The sequence below is a fragment of the Peromyscus eremicus genome, chromosome X, assembly GCF_949786415.1.
Source record: "Peromyscus eremicus chromosome X, PerEre_H2_v1, whole genome shotgun sequence".
Classification (NCBI taxonomy): Eukaryota; Metazoa; Chordata; class Mammalia; order Rodentia; family Cricetidae; genus Peromyscus; species Peromyscus eremicus.
Window position 1 is genome coordinate 80,585,915 of NC_081439.1, and position 15,361 is coordinate 80,601,275.

The following is a 15,361-nucleotide window of genomic DNA, read 5'->3' on the forward strand; positions in this document are numbered from 1 at the left end:
AAGAGCAGAAGGTGAGAAATGATAGTATATTGTAACAGTTTTACACTATACACAAAGTGATCATAGTAGGACAAAATATATGTAATTATATATTATATATGAATATATGTACAATAATGCTTGAGAAATTATTAATAAAATAAAATAAAGAAATGTAGGTAATAATCTGAAAGAAAGATAACTTGGACTAACAAAACATTCAAAATTTAAAAGTCAAGAAAAATCAAAAGTGAACAAACAACAGATGGAACAGATGGAAAACAAATAGCAATATTTTAGATTTCTATCTAACTATAATGAAAATTCAATTAGACACAAATTGCTTGAGCATTTCACCTAAAAATTAGACATCAGATTTAAAATAAAATATACTGTAGTTAAAGAACACCACTTTAAATTAAATAATGCATATTGGTCAGAATAAAAAGCACATATTCTAGTAAAACTATAATAAAAATGGTAGTTTTATTAGTATCCTTGGGTTAAAATGAGAAATCACAAGAGAACTAAATGATTTAAAGAAACAAAAGTTGACTCCTTCACAGCATAGTGGTCCAGAAATCCAAAATCAGTATGCCATCAGAGATAAGTCCTTCTGAAACTTCTAAGAAAGAATTTAACCCCAACTTTCTACAGATCCAGATATTTTCACTGTTCCTAGATTTAGTCATTGGCTTAGAGATGCATAATTCCAATATCTGCCTTGACCTTTTTTTTTTTTGAGATTATACATAATGTCTCCAACTCTTCTCTGCTTCAAATCCCTCCAATCATACAGGAAAATAATACAAGCAACTAAAAGATGATGAGAATGTGAGAAATAGTACTCTCCAAAGAAGAACACTGGTTGTCCAGTCCCAAATGGTGAGCCCTAAGGACATGCGTGCTAGTGGCATTGTTCAGACTGAGCAGGTTGTGTTTGGGAACATATGTCTACTTTGATATATAAGTTGCCCACTTCTCTGTTTGGTTCTATCCTGGGTCTCTGGAACAACCAGCTTCTGGTTTCTGGCACTCCAGGCAGTGTCAGGGGTGGGTTTACTCTCATGGCATGGGTCTCAGGGTGGACCAGTTACTGGTTGGCCATTCTTACAATCTCTGTGTCACCGTTACCCTAGCATATACCACAGACAGGCCAGACTGTAGGTGGAAGATTATATGGCTGGGTTTGTGTTCCAATCCTTTCACTTGTAATCTTGCCTGGTCACAGGAGATGGTCAGTTCAGAATACATATACCCTATTGCTTAGAGTCTTTTTTCTAGGGTCATCCTTGTAAATTTCTGGGTTTCCCTTGTACCAGGTTTCTACCTGACCCCAAAATTGTTCCTCCCCCACTTTCCAGTCATCACTTTCATTTCTCTCCCCCTCATTCTCTCCCCGACCTGATCCTTCATGCTCACATCCCACCCACCCACAGTCCACCCATGAAATCTCTTCTATTTCCTCTTCCCAGGGAGATCCAGACATTCCTCTTTTAACCTTCCTTCTTACCTAGCATCTTTCAGTCTGTGGATTGTAGCATAGTTATCCTTTATTTTGCAACTAATATCCACTCACACATGAGTACCTACCATGTTTGTCTTTCTGGGTCTGGGTTATCTCAGGATTTTTTTTTTGCCTGCAAATATCATGATGATTGTTTTTACCAACTGAGTAATACATTGTCTTTATCCATTCTTCAGTTGAGGTACATCTAAGTAGTTTCCAGGTTCTAGATATTGTGAATAAAGCTGCTATGAACATAATTGAGCAACTGTTCATAATTGAGCATTTTGTGAGTATATGCTAAAGAGTGAAATAGCTGTGTCTTGGGTTAGATTAATTTCCAATTATCTGAGAAACAGTCATATTGATTTCCAAAGTGGCTGTACAAGTTTATACTCCCACTAGCAATGGAGGAGTGTTCCCCTTACTCTACATCCTCTCCAGCATGTACTGTCACTTGTGTTCTTAGCCATTCTGACAAGTGTAAGGGAGAATCTCAGAGTCCTTTTGATTTCCAATTCCCTGATGGCTAAGAATATTGAGCATTTCTTTTAGTGTTTCTTGGCCATTTGAGATTCTTCTGTAGAGAATTGTCTGTTTATATCTGTACCACATTTTTAATTTAATTATTTGGTTTTTTTGATATCTAGCTTCTTGAGTTCTTTATGTATTTTGGAAATCAGCCCTCTGTCAGATGTGCGGTTGTTTAAGATCAAGATCTTTTCCTATTGTGTAGGCTGCTATTTTGTCCTATTGACAGTGTCCTTTGCCTTATAGAAGCTTTTCAGTTTCGTGAGGTCCCATTTATTATCAATCTTAATGTCTTATGCTGTTCTATTCAATAAGTTGTCTCCTGTGCCAATGTGAAACTTGTCTGGCCCTGGGTTTCTTTTAATTAGGATACTTTTAATGACTGCTTCTATTTCTTTAGGGCTTAAATGTCTACTTTGTTTATCTGATCTTGATACCAATTCTGGTAAGTGGTATATATTAAGAAATTTGCCCTTTTCTTTTAGATTTTCCAATTTGTGGAGTACAGCTTTTGAAGTATTACCTAATGATTCTCTGGATTTCCTCTGTGTCTGTTGTTATGCTCCCCTTTTCCTTTTTGATTTTGTTAATTTGGATATTCTCTCTCTTTTAGTTAGTTTGTATAAGGGTTTGTCTATCTTGTTGACTTTCTCAAAAATCCAACTCTTTGTTTCATTGATCATTTATATTGTTCTCTGGTTTTTCTATTTTATTGATTTCAGCCCTCAGTTTATTTCCTGCCATCTACTTGTCTTATTTGTGTTTGCTTCTTTTTGTTCTAGAACTTTCAATTGTGCTGTTAGTTCCCTAGTATGAGATCTCTCTGGTTTCTTTATGAAATCAGCTAGGGCTAAGAATTTTCCTCTTATCACTGCTTTCATTGTGTACCATAAGTTTGGGTGTGTTGTGCATTCATTTCATTGAATTATAGGAGGTCTTTTATTTCTCTCTTTATTTATTCCTTGAACCAGTGGTAATTCATTAGAGAGTTTATCAGTTTCCATGGATTTGTAAGCTTTCTCTTGTTTCTGTTGTCATTTCAATACAGCTTTAATCTATGGTTGTCTGATAGGATTCATGGGGTTATTACAATTTTCTTGAATCTGTTGAGACTTGCGTTATGACTGTGTATGTGGTCAATGTTGGAGAATGCTCCATGATGTGCTGAGAAAAAAATATATTCTTTTGTGTTGTGTGAAATGGTATATATTCCATTTAGGTCATAACATCTGTTAGATCCAATATTTCTTTACTTCTTTGTTTAGGTTTTATCTGGATGATCTGGCTGTTGGTCAGAATGGGGTGCTGAAGTCTCCCACTATCAATGTGTTAGGATCAATGTGTGAATTAAACTTTAGTAATGTTTTCTTTACAAACCATGTTGCCCTTGTGTTTGGGGCATAGATGTTGAGAATTGAGATGTCATCTCAATGGGTTTTTCCTTTGATGAGTATGAAGTGTCCTTCCCTATCTCTTATGGTTGGAAGTCAATTTTTTAGGCTCTTAGAATAGCTACACTAGCTTGCTTCTTGGAGATATTTGCTAGGAAAATCTTTTTCCAAACCTTTGCTCCAGGGCAATGTGCATCCTTGATGTTGAGGTGTATTTCTTGTAGGCAACAGAAGGATGGATATTTTTTCACATCCATTTTGTTAGTCTGTGTCTTTTTATTGGGGAGGATAATCCATTGATACTGAGAGATATCAATGAACAATGACTGTTAATTCTTGTCATTTTGTTGTAGTTGTTGATGGTGGTAGTGTGTGTGTGTGTGTGTGTGTGTGTGTGTGTGTGTGTGTCCTTCTTTGGGTAATTCTGGTGCAAGATTATTTATTGCCTGTGTTATCATAGGTGTAGTTATCATCCTTGGGTTGGAGGTTTCCTTCAACTACCTTCTGTAGGGCTGGATTTGTAAATAAAACTTGTTTAAATATGACTTTATCATGGAATATCTTGCTTTCTCTCTCTATGGTGACTGAAAGTTTTGCTGGGTATAGTAGTCTGGCCAGGCATCTGTGGTCTCTTAGAGTCTGGAGTACATCTGTTCAGGCCCTTCTATCTTTTAAAATCTCCACTGAGAAGTCAGGTGTAATTCTAGTAGGTCTGCCTTTATACATTATTTGGCATTTTTCTCTTGTAACTCTTAATATTCTTTCTTTGTTCTGTGTGTTTAGTGTTTTGATTATTATGTGGCAATGGGTCTTTCTTTTCTGGTCCAGTTCATTTGGTGTTCTATAAGCTTCTTGTACATTTATAGTCATGTCCTTCTTTAGGTTAGGGAAATTTTCTTCTATGATTTTGTTAAAAATATTTTCTGGGCCAATTAGCTAGTAATCTTTTCCTTCTCTTTCTATGTTATTAAGTTTGGTCTTTTCATAGTGTCCTAGATTTCCTGGATGTTTTGTGTCAGGAATATTTAGATTTCACATTTTCCTTGACCATTTTATCTATTTTTCTATCATGTCTTCAACATCTGAGATTCTCTGTTCCATCTCTTAAATTCTGTTGGTGATGCTTACATCTGTAGTTCCTGTTTGCTTACATTGATTTTGCATTTCAAGAATTCCCTCAGTTTGTATTTTCTTTATCGCTTTTATTTCCATTTTCAGGTCCTGAACAGTTTATTTGTTTCTGTCAATTGTTTTTTCTTGATTTTTTCAACATTCTTTAAGAGATTTATGGATTTCCTCCAAATTTTTTTTGTCTTTCCCTCAATTTCTTTAAGGAATGTATTCATTTTCTCTTTAAGGACCTGTATCATCATAAAGTTTATTTTACGATCATTTTCTTGTGATTCATATGTGTTGAAATACTCAGTGCTTGCTGTAGTGGAATGGCTAGGCTCTGGTGATGACATATTACCCTGGCTGTTGTTGTCTGTGTTCTTACTCTTATGTTTAGGCATCTGGATTTTGAGAGATTATAGTTCCAAGTGCCAATTACTGAATTTGTCTTTGTCGAGTGGATATTTCTTTCTTGGTTTCTGTTCCCTCTCCAGTCTTCTAGCTGATGTGACATGTGTTTGAGTAGAGAGTCTCCACAGGTGTTGAGGGCTGGATTTCTGATGGCCTAGATGGCCTCTGGTCCAGCAGGGGGTTGTTGTATAAGTTTGGGACTAGAGTTCTGGCTCTGTGCTTGGTCTCTGATCTGGCTGACAGGGGCGGTCTCCTGGGGTTCAGGAACTTGGTCTACATTCTGGTACAGTGGGAGCTTCTGCCTGCTTTGGGGGTGGGGGGAGGTTGACCTGGTCTCTAAGATTCAGGATTCTGGTCTGGCCTCGGGGCTTCAGTATTCTGGCCTGACCTTTGATGATGTAGAAGGAAGGCTTCTGCTAGATTGTGGACCAGGATATAGTGATGAGGAGAGCAAGAGCAGCTGGCGTTAGATGAGGATGGGCGGGGTGGGGAGCAGTTTTTCCTGAGGTTTGGGATACTGGCTGGATTCTGGTAGAATAGTAGGTTTCCGTCAGATGTGTGGGCTTGGTTATGGTGGCAAGAAGAGGAGGGGAGGCTGGGTACACACTGGCATGGTGGAGGCCTGTTTTACCTTTGGTTCAGGATACTGGCCTCTGATGGAGTAGGACACTTCTGTTGAGGCACTTTGGGTTAAGCTGGACAGACATAGTAAAGCAAGTGGGTGGAGGAGGGTGTTAGCCTCATTTCAGGTCCACCAGAGGTGTGAGGCTACCTGATATTCTTATAAGAACATTAGTCCTCAGACTTTGGATAATTCTAAATCCAATATTCTTTAAAAAGAATAGTAGACTGGTTGTATTTGAATAGACCTCATTTGTAAAGAAGGTCACATTCTAAAATTCATGATAGTCAGAAATTAGGAAGTGAAATTAATAAAACCATTGAAAAACTTTATAATACCAGTAAAAGTTGATTTTAGAGTAAAAACTTTGGTATCCAAGAGAACATCAGTTAAAACACATTAAAAAGCATAAGGTGTTTTGGATTCTATTTACTTGCTTTGCTCAGCACTCTGTCTCATGCAGGAGAATATAATACAGAAAAAACACTGGAGTTCCTAATTTCTTCTACTAAGCCAGTAGAAGAATAAAATTTATTTATCAATTTCTAATGTACTTTGTACTTCCCAGGGAATTTAATTGTTTTACTTTTTTCTGTTTTTTATTTACTTATTGTCTGTTTTAAAACTCCAGAATACATGGTCACAAAGGTGGTTCAGTGGGTAAGAAGGACTTGCTTTTCAATCAATATGACCCAAGTTCCATCCCTCAACCCTTGGAATCCATGTTTATAATATCAAAAAATTTATCTGTAGAAACTTTAGAAGTCAAAAGAAATTTAGATAAATATATAAAATAACAAGAAAAATGCTCACTAAATACTGTATATCAAACAAAACTACTCTAAAAAAGTCCTCATCAGAAAAGCTTCTTCATGCCATAGATAGTAATTAACAAAGAGATCTACTATAGGACAATGTATAGAGAGAGGCTTTGGAGCACTTAGCCCTAAAAGGGATGTCTTTATTAAACCCCTCCTCTTAAGGATCAGTGATCTACGGGAAAGAAAAGGAGGAAAGATTACAAGAGCTAGGGATGGTAGATGACTCCTAAAAAACAGCCACAACAGAATTGACCCACATATGAACTCACAGAGACTGTGACAGCACGCACAAGACCCACACAAGTTCAAACCAGACAAAATTTCAGCACTGAGAAGGGGAAGTGGATACAAAATCCGACCCCTAACTAAGAAACAATTTGTAGTCAATACCTGTTGGGAAGAGGGAAATCAGCTTTCTTCAATTGAGTGTTACTGGGAGTATCAACCACACTCCAGGGCAGGCCCCATGCTCAGGAATAGTTGGCCAACACAAAATGGACTCCATGGTTTTTTGTGCATATTTTGTTTGGGATTTTGTACTGATTTGGTTTGGATTTTCTCTTGTTGATTTTCTTCTTTGTCTGTTTTGATTTTTTGTTTTTTGCTTTTCCTGGGTTGTTTTTTTTTTTTTTTTTTTTGAGAGAGAGAGAGCACATGAAGTTGTGTGGTTAAGGATGTGGGGACAATATGGGAGGAGCTGGGGGATGGGAGATAATATGATCAAAATATATTGTATGAAAATAATTTTTAAACAAAAGTTTAAAAAATAAACACATACACACAAACTAAAAAAAAAAATTAATGGTAACAAATTAATTGAGTTAATTACCACTAGACAATCTTAGAAAAGTGTTAAAAGGAATATTTCAAGTCAAGTTTAAGTAAAACAATATAGTGACTCACATCACATAAAAATACAAAGGTTTACAATAAAGCTAAATACATACATATATATGGAAACTAATAGTACCATACTCTTCATTTATAACTCCACTCTCTTTCTATAGTACTTAAAAACAAATTCATAAAATAATTATTAAAATATGTAAATGATTTAAAAAATATAAAGATGGAATTCATGCCACTAATATTAGAAAGAATCCTGGAATTCAAAGAGTTCTATATGTACATTGAACTATATCCTCTTAAAATAGATTATAGTAATTTAAGATGTTATTTGTGATTCTCCTGGAAATCAGAAAAGCAATCTATATACTACACTTAAAAAGAAGGCAGAAATAAATCATTGTATAGCACATCACAAAGTCAAGCAAACATGAAGGAAGATAGCAAGAGACAAAATGAGGGAAAAAAATCTAAGATTGATAGAAAACATTACAAAATGGCAAACATAAATTTTCCCTAGTGCAGTTTGACTATACCTTTGAGAATTCATGTTTCTGGTATTGTTTTGATGCAAGTAAAAATGAATAGGGCATCCGTCTATCAATTCTTTTGAATGTGAATTGATGGAAATGGCTTTTTTTGAAAAAGGAAGTGAGAAGCCTCTATGCCATGTTTCTCAAATTAATTTGGCTCAGTTGGTTGCTTTGAGGGGATTAGTCAAAGACCAAATCCCATATCCTCGTCTGATTTTTCCAAATCTTCCTTTGCTTCAGCCATGGCTGGGGCTTCAACATCAGGAACAACAGCCATTAAGTTCAGATGGATGATCTAAGAAGGCCTTGATCTTTTCAGCATGTAGGAAAGTATACTCAGTCTCCACACACAAAGCCAGACTGTATCCATTGATGACAGAGTATGATACTGAGGCATCAATCAGGTAATCAATCTGTAGGAAAACACTGGCAACATTTCAGACACCCTCCAGGAAGTGAGTGCAGAGTCAGCTCTATGATGTCAAACACTTCCAGGTTGTAAATGCTGTCATTATCAAACATCTGTTGGATGATCAGCCCAAAGGAGAAAGGGGAGATGTTCACCTTGTTCGTCTGTGTAGCTTTGTGACTCTCACCTTGTCTCCAATTTTTGTCAGCGGCACATCACTCAGAATTTCATTGGTACCCACGGAAATTTTAGTGGCGGTGTCTAAAGCCTGCAAGAAAGAAGTCTTCTCGCCGGGCAGTGGTGGCACATGCCTTTAATCCCAGCATTTGGGAGGCAGAGGCAGGCAGATCTCTGTGAGTTCCAGGCCAGCCTGGACTACCAAGGGAGTGCCAGGAAAAGCGCAAAGCTACACAGAGAAACCCTGTCTCAAAAAACAAAAAACAAAAGAAAGAAAGAAAGAAAGAAAGAAAGAAAGAAAGAAAGAAAGAAAGAAAGAAAGAAAGAAAGAAAGAAAGTCTTCTCAATCTCCAGACCAGTGTTCAGCACTGACACAGTGACCTCACTTGGGAAAATGGCAATTAGGAAGATCAATTAAGAAATATAAAAGATGAACACTGTAGATAAAACAGTACTAAAAAGACATTCACAGAATACTCCAGAAAGTCCAACTGCAAACAAATAAATTATTTGCAATTGATAGCAACCAGGAAAGGGAAAATAAATTTTCTTCATTGGACTGACATTGGTATATCAAGCACACTCCAGTCCAGGCAATTGCCTCATGCACAGGAATATTTGGCCAACATGAAATGGACTACATGTCATATATTTTTTTTAATTTTTAATTTTTTTGTGGGTGTGCGTGCATGCAAGGGAGGTTGTGTTTGTTTTGGTTGTATTGCTGTGCTGTATTTGTTGTGGTGCATTTTGTTGGTTTGGTTTGGTCTTAGTTTAAGAGAGAAAAAGAACATGAAGTTGGATTGGTAAGGAGGAGTTGGGAAGGGGAGACAATATGATCAAAATATTGTGTAAACAATCTTAAAAACAAAAACTTCTTAAATATACATTTTTCTTACCTCAACCAGGAAAACTTTTCTTATATAGACTAAAGAAAGATTTAATAAATTATTATAACACAAGACATCTTTTATAAACATAATATGTCAATTAGAAAGTTACAGCAAAAGTATGGTGGAAAATTGGTATACATGGAAGCTGATTATTATACTTGTGAACAACAAATGCACTGAGAAAGAGATCTGTGAGAAATTTAAAAATATTATTAAAAATGAAACTGAATTTACAATGGTTCAAAACTTATAGAATGCAGTGAAGATATATTGAGAAATATTAAGCATTGTGGAAATTTATGTCAACATAAATGTGATATTATAAAATTAAAACCATATTCTGTGCTTAAGAATGAGAAATAAAGAAAAAAATCTAAACTCAAAGTTTCCTAAGAGAAGGTAATAACAATATTCAGATATATTTGAAAGAAAAATGGGGAATGGCTAAGCAAAGGAGAAAACAACACAGAGTTAATTCTTAAAAATGTTTGCCAAAATCAACAAATCATAGGTTGATTAAATAAGAAACAAAGATGTAGGTGAAATATAATAAGTGAAAATTATTACATTTCTATTGATTTTTATAGCATTAAGAAAGAATAAGAGATAAATAAAGAGTTGTACACATTAATTTGTGTAACTAGGCAAGATAGATACATTCTTAAGAACTCACAACTCATCAAGGAAGAATTATGGAAGAATTGGAAGTAGAAATTTTCACAAAGTAGTAAGGAGACTTAACCAGTTAAAACAGAAACTCTCCAGAACAAAGAAACATAGGTAGTATCACTGGTGAATTATATTGAATATTTAGGGAACTAATACCCAAAACAATTAGATTTCAAACAATAAATGAGGAAGAAACACCTCCTATTCTAGGAGACCTATACTAAACTGATGTGCTATAGACAAATGTCTGTTTTTCTGTGTAATTCTTTGAGTTATCCAGAATTTGGAAGCATGAAATAGACTTCTATTGTAAACACTCCTAAAATCTTAACTGTTGGGAGAATGACATCTCAAATTTCAGAGAACCAGATGCCTCTAAGGGCAGAGTTACTTAGAAAAACTCTGGTGTGCTCTCTGTGGCATCACTGCTGAGCTCACCTGAGGCTACTGTCTCCATTCTTTGTAGTGAAGTACACCATGGCTACTCTAGCCATGACTGAAGTGAGCTGAAGCATGGATCTTACCATGATTGTAGTTTTGCAGATACCAAGATTTAGGTGGTCATTGTAATATCTTGTAGCACTATTAAGATAAAATCTTCAAAATTAGTCAGAGTCTTACCATAGGGACAGAACATTTAGAGAGATACTCCCCTAGGATGATGAGTACACTAATGGGAATAGAGATATAGACATGAAGAAGGGAGGTAGAACTATTTAAACAATGAAACACCAGGCTTTCCAAGGCACCAACTACAGAGCAGTCAAATAAATTACAACTAGTAAAGCTAAAAAAGGACACTGTATCCCACAACATTTATAGCATATTCCCACTGCAGTGTACAAAGGATGCCTGACATATTTTTAAGACATAGTATCCCCCTTTCTGGATTCACAGTTGTTTTGGATGTAGTATCCCTTTCTGGAATACTAATTAATAAATAATGGGTGTAACTAGCTGTAAGAATGTATTATTCTCCAAGCAAAAGAAAAAAAAATGACCCCAAAGCCAATTCATTGATTTAACAAGCTGCTACTACTATTACAGGTTCCCAAGGTACAGGTGTAGATGAAGACAGGTATCTCCTTTTCAATTTTCATTTCAGTGAGTCATGCTATGAAAAAATAGTTTCAAAGAAGAGGCCATCACTCAGGGTCTCTGGTGGTAGCATTATTCTATAGGACATTGAGAGCAGGGTCACAACTCCAGAAGAATGGTAATGACAGAAGATAGTCTACAGGAAGAAAATCAAAGGAAGCATTTGCAGTCATCTGCTTCTCAATTGCCACCAGGGACTTATGTAATAGCTTTTTCTTCTTCTCAAAATTACAGTTTTTTTCTGATTGTAGATATCAGCTTCCCCCCAGTTTCAGGCACCCACATATCACATGAATTCCAACCTGTTGACATTCTCTGACACAAACAACATGGTTAATGATCATAATAACCAAGTGGCTTGGCCAGTGGGTGATAATGTCAATTTGATATGGACAGCAGGTTCTTTCCTTGCTCAAACAAGTTTCTTGTGATGAGAAAAATCCAGTTTCATTCATAAAGATGACCACCCTGGAGGCCAAAGATGTAAAGGCACATGGTACACTTGAAAACATTATGAAAATGGAAGGAATGACTATCCCTTTGATTAGAGATGGAGTTATTTAAAAAGCTCTTCTCTTGCTGCAGTTGCTAGTAAACACTCACTTGAAAACTTTGACTGATTTCTGAGTTTTAATTTACTGTCTTTAGATTTCCTCCTGTGTCTCATTTTAAATTATTTTATCTACATACAAGAACCTACAAGACAGACCAATACCACAGTAATAGTAAGGCTGCCACCAAGTTATGCTCATACTATGGAACATCAAGGCAAAGATGATAACTCTAGAGCCTTAAAATGTTGTAAGATAGCCCATCCGTCTTTTGGGATTGCTTGGAGTTAGTAACTTTATCTATTTTTGAATTGGAATGCCTGTTGTAAACAAATCATACCATCATTATATATCATGCTACATCCACAGTCAGGAAATATGATATTGCAATCAGATTTAACAATTACTTTTTTAGAGCAGGCTAAATTATCTGGTTGTTGGACAAAGGGGATGAATGTGTTTTGGATGTGAGATTGACACGAATTTTGGGCTTAAGAGAGCAGATTTGTTGTAGAACTAATTGTATTCTTCAAAAACTCACTTATTGAATTCCTAACTCTGAATACCTCAGAATGGGGCTACATATGGAGGAGGAACATTTTTAAAAAATCAATTCAAGTGAATAATTTAAAATGATAATTAAGTTAAAAATAGGCTAACTGGGATATCCTTATTCCAATCTGGTTTATATACTTTAAAATATTATAGCAAACAAAGAGACACCAGACAGACATCTAAATGAGGGAAGATCTTATGAAAAGAGATACAGAAGACAACCATGGATAAGTAGAGGAAAGATACTTCAGCAAGTTCATATGCTCAAACTTATATCAGAGTTTCATGCTTAAGAACCCTAACAAAATAGCTTTATAATGCTTAAGCCAACTATTTTGTAGTACTTGGATCTGGTAGCCCTAACAAATTAATACAGTCAGAGAGAGACAAAATAAGTGATATTCGAGTGTTCATTCTTATGCTAGTTATACAATGTAAGAGCTGGAAGATAGGAAAAAGGGCAGTAAAATCCTACCTTATGGGTAGTACACAGTCATTGCAAATATGATCTCACAGTAGCTGTGTTGCATGCACTGGGCATGTATAAGCCTGGGCATGCCAAGAACTATTCATGGATCATGCCATCCAAAATGGACCTTTCCTCCCCCATCAATTACTAATTCAGAAAATGTCCTAGAGCTGGATTTTATGGAGTCATCATTTTATCTCATGGGGCCCTACTCTTTACAGCTGAACAGTTGGTGTCTTTATTAGGGTTACTATTGTTATTATGAAACACCATGGCCAAAAGCAAGTAGGGGAGGAAAGGGTTAGTTTGTCTTATACTTCCACACCACAGTCCATCGTTGAAGAAAGTCAGAACAGAAACTCAAACAGAGCAGTATTCTGGAGGCAGGAGGTGACGCAGAGTCCATGGATGGGCACTGCTTACTAGCTTGCTCACTACTGCTTGGTCAGCCTGATAAGTGATAGAATCTGGACACCAGCCAAGGGATGGTGCCATCCAAAATGGACTTTTCCTCCCCCATCAATTACTAATTCAGAAAATGTCCTACAGCTAGATCTTATGGAGTCATCATTTTTATCAATTGAGGGTTCCTCTATTCAGTTTCAAGTTGCCATTAGATTAGTCAGCAGAGTTGGCTACTGATTGATTCTTGAGGAGTAACAGTACTTGTCTTTTGGTGTGTCCCAAGTGATGAGCCCACCCAAGTCCAATGGATAATTGAGAAACTGTGACCGAAACGACAAGCCTGATTAAATCAAGGGGTCACAAAACAAGAAGACATGAATGTGGGAAAGGGACACATAGAGAGAAGGGGGCAGTGTCAGAGATTAGAGGAAGATAAAAGTGGGTATATTTGAGAATAAAAAGAATGCATTATATGCATATATGAAACTGCCAAAAAGCAAATTTAATGAATAAAATAGAAAACAATCAGTAAGCCAATATGTCTTATAAAGATTTATGTAAAAAATTTAAGCAATATATTAATAAACTGAATGAGATTGTATACTAAATAGACTAAAAGTATTGTTAAGTTATAATCATTAGAATTTTTATTTGGAATACATCTAATTTATATTTATCATTGTTTTGTGCTGTGGGATGTTCTGTATGGCAAATGTGTTGCTAATTAGTCAATAAATAAAACACTGATTGGCCATTGGCTAGGCAGGAATTGTAGGCGGGACAAGGAGGAGAGTAAAGCTGGGAAGTGGGAGGCTGAGTCAGAGAGACACTGCCAGCCTCCACGATGACAAACAGCATGTGAAGATGCCGGTAAGCCACGAGCCACGTGGCAAGGTATAGATTTATAGAAATGGATTAATTTAAGCTGTAAGAAAAGTTAGCAAGAAGCCTGCCACGGCCATACAGTTTGTAACCAATATAAGTCTCTGTGTTTACTTGGTCGGGTCTGAGGCTGTGGGACTGGCAGGTGATAGAGATTTATCCTGACTGTGGGCCAGGCAGGAAAACTCTAGCTACAGTTTTGACCTAATATTTGACAATAATAAGCAACTTAATTGAGTTCAAGAATAGACACAATTCATTACTGTGGAGAAAGCATGACAGCAGAAATGTAAGATGACCAGACACATTGTGGTAAATCACACAACAGAAAGTGAACAGTAAGTAGGGATGGGCTATAAAAACTAGAGGTCTACTCATAGTAAGCTACTTCCTTCCAGTAGGGCCCTCATCCAGCTTGGAGTCAAGTTTCAAAGAAACAATCCTATGGAGGATAGTTCACATTTAAGCCCTAATAGAATGCTAGTCTGCATTGATATATGGGAAATCAATCAATAGAATGTGCTACATTACTTGAATGAAGAATAATGAAATACATGATCATTTTAGTCAATACAGGAAAAAGAATTTCACAAATCTAACATCTTTACCATACAAAACCACATATAAATAAAGTAAAAGCTTATATTTACTTTCTGTAGATTTTGCTTATGGTCCCTCCTGCTATCATCATAGTGAAAGATTTCCATCTTCCATCAGAAATCAAGGAAAAGAAAGATGTCTGTTTTTCCACTTACACTCAACCTAGTAATGAGATTTTAGTGATAACAACTACACAAATAGAGAAAATAAAATGATCTCTAATCTGTGATGAAATGACCCTAAATGAAAACAACAATGATAAAGCTAATTCCAAAACAGCCATGTTATTATAAATATTTCAAATTACACAATCAATATACAGACTAAGTACTCTTAACATGCTTTAGCAATCATTGATCAAAACTTAAAATCGATAAAATAATTGAATTTACAGTAATATCAAAAGAATAAAGTTTAAAAAATACTAACCTACAAGCCAAACAAAATTGTACACAGAAAACTTGAAAGAGTCAAACATATACGACCACATCAATGTTCATATTAGCACTTTTACAATATTCAAAATGTAAGGAAAAGCAAAGGACATCATATAGATTTTGAGTGCCAGATATGGAGTACAATGTCTCATGACAAACATGTATCTATGATGCTTCAATACATATCATGTAGACTATAAGAATGTCATGGAAATGTCATCATAACAAATTAAAAGATGAACAAATGGCTTACTGACCTTGAAAGTTACACTAGGAATCTCCCATAAACAGTAGCACAGGCACTGAGAGAAACAATTAATATGGGACCTCTTGAAACTGAGAAGCTTTTGTAGGGCAAAGGACACAGTCAATAAGACAAAATGACAGCCTACAGAATGGGAAAAGATCTTCACCAACCCCACATCTAACAGAGGGCTGATAGCCACAATATATAAAGAAATC

The 15,361-nt window shown here is 35.9% G+C and overlaps 1 pseudogene; it reads right to left on the reverse strand.

Annotated features, from left to right (window-relative positions):
- Window positions 1–7,938: 7,938 nt before the first annotated feature.
- Window positions 7,939–12,910, reverse strand: LOC131900087 (large ribosomal subunit protein uL10-like; annotated as a pseudogene).
- Window positions 12,911–15,361: the final 2,451 nt, after the last annotated feature.